The following is a 2,453-nucleotide window of genomic DNA, read 5'->3' as shown; positions in this document are numbered from 1 at the left end:
ATCACTACGTCATTACATAAGATTTAATTAGGCACATATCTAATTTTCTAATCAATTAAGATTAGACATATTTAATTTCTACCTTTATTACTAGTTCGAAAATTTCACATGCATGTTAGTAATCATCACCAATAGTATAAGCATCAATTAAAATGACTAATTTAATTTAATCTTGGATTATGGGAACAACTCCCACAATCCTTAAGCATGGGAACAACTCCCATGTACCACATAATATAATGAGTTCTACTAAAGAACTCTTATGATATTTATAGGTGCCCATATCCAAAAATATTATGCACACAAAAATAGCACTAAGTAGATCATATTTTCAAATGCTTCCAGCAAAGACTATAATAGTCTCCTTGACAAAACACTCTACTTCTACAATAATTTCCAAGAAAGGCTAGAGGAGTCACAAACGGTCTCTCTTAAAACCAAGTCTCCTTTGATAAAATTACTGAGATGTATAATCACCGTACTGTCTTTTTGCATTCAAGTTTACTTAACAAATAAGTAAAAAAATTACACCATGCATTTTATAAATTTTACCTAACAAATAAGTAAAATAATTACACTACGCATTTTATAAATTTTACCTAACAAATAAGCAAAATAATTGCACCATGAATTTTTATAAATTTCACTTAACAAATAAGTAAAATAATTACGCCATGCATTTTTTAAATTTCACTTAACAAATAAGTAAAATAATGACATCATGCATTTTATAAATTTTACCTAACAAATAAGTAAAATAATGACATCATGCATTTTATAAATTTTACCTAACAAATAAGTATAATAATTACATCATGTATGGTGGTTTTGACATGACAAACCCTAAATGAAAGATCCACCATAATGTACATTTCATACTATATGTGCTATTAGTCGACCGATGGAAGGGAGTGATTGAATAGATCCCTACTTCATCATTGTGTGAGCCCTAAGGACTTATGTAGTCCAAATTTTATACCCTTTGGTATTTAGATCTATGATATGAAGTTGAGATTTGGTGTTGCTACTTTAGCATGATTTCCAAGGGTAAAAAATGATATGATCTAGCGGAACATGACTAGGAAAGCATACAGATCTTAATGGATTGACATGAGTATCCAAGGAAGAGTCATTTTACATCTCACATAAATGGTCTATAACTCATTGCTTGGGCCGTTATAAAAAAAAACCATTAGTTGTTAGATATAACCATGAGTTTAGACACATAAAGAGATTTTGCATAGCTCTTACATGTAAGAGGGATCAGAGATGCAAAATCTTGTGTGATTAAAATGATTTGGGGTATGACGAGAAATCGAGCAGTGTTATGTCAGTAAGATGGTAACTTAATATCTCATTGCTCACTAGTACCTTTATTTTCTCATTGGTTGCACGTTCCATTTTCCCTGTATGACAATGAGTGGAGAATGAGTTAAATTAAGAATGGTATAAGTTGATTCCAATGTGTACGAGTGAGAGATGTTGCATTTAAATGTGGTGCGTCCACATAGCATGCAACTTTATTAATTATTTGTGGATAATTAACTAATATTCAATTGATTAATATTAGATATTGTTCTAATATAACTTAATTGGATAATTAATGATAAATGTTTGAGATAGGATATAAATACAAATTTAATTTGTTTAAATTTAAATTATCTATCCATTATTTAAATTTAATTTATTTAAATTTAAATAAGGATTAATTAAATTTAAATTTAATTTGTTTAAATTTAAACATAATATCCCATCTTTATATCCCTAATACGTCTATAAATAATGAAAAGACGTACCAGTTTCAATACACAGCCAAATAGTGAATGCTAGTTCTTTTGTAAGTTAGAAAAACCAAAAAACCTTTTTTTCCTTTTTTCTTTCTCTTCATTCTTGAGGCACCATCAAAGGCTAGAGCGTTTTGGAACGTGTAATTCCTTGTGGAGGACTCTAGTAGCTACTCCATAACAATGAGAGTGAACAAATTGTTGTGTACATGAAAAAGGATTTTAAGGCAAGCTTTTTCGATCAGAAAGGGAGTGGAATATTCTGTTGAAAAGGTAAGCCCACTTCCCAACAGTTGATACCCTTTGACACTATTGAGGTCAGTGGGAGTACACCGTTTGAGCTCCACCAAGATTCACAATTACGAAGAAGTGAACGTGAGCAAATATCCTGTAAATGATTCGAGATAAAAGGTCAATCTTTCTTAAGTATTCCTGTGGATGTTGATGAACCATCTTCCTATGAGAAAGCTTTAAACTCACCATCATCAGACAAGTGGCTTACTACTATGGAAGATGAAATGAAATCCACGATTGAAAACCAAGTATGGGAGTTAGTTGACCTTCCACATGGGCACAAAGCAATTGGAAACAAATGGGTTATGAAGGTAAAGCACAAAGTAATTGGAAACAAATGGGTTCTGAAGGTAAAACATAAAGCGGATGGATCAA

Source organism: Theobroma cacao, chromosome 5, assembly GCF_053813885.1.
Source record: "Theobroma cacao isolate CCN51 chromosome 5, ASM5381388v1, whole genome shotgun sequence".
Lineage (NCBI taxonomy): Eukaryota > Viridiplantae > Streptophyta > Magnoliopsida > Malvales > Malvaceae > Theobroma > Theobroma cacao.
Note: the sequence above shows the minus strand (reverse complement) of the source record.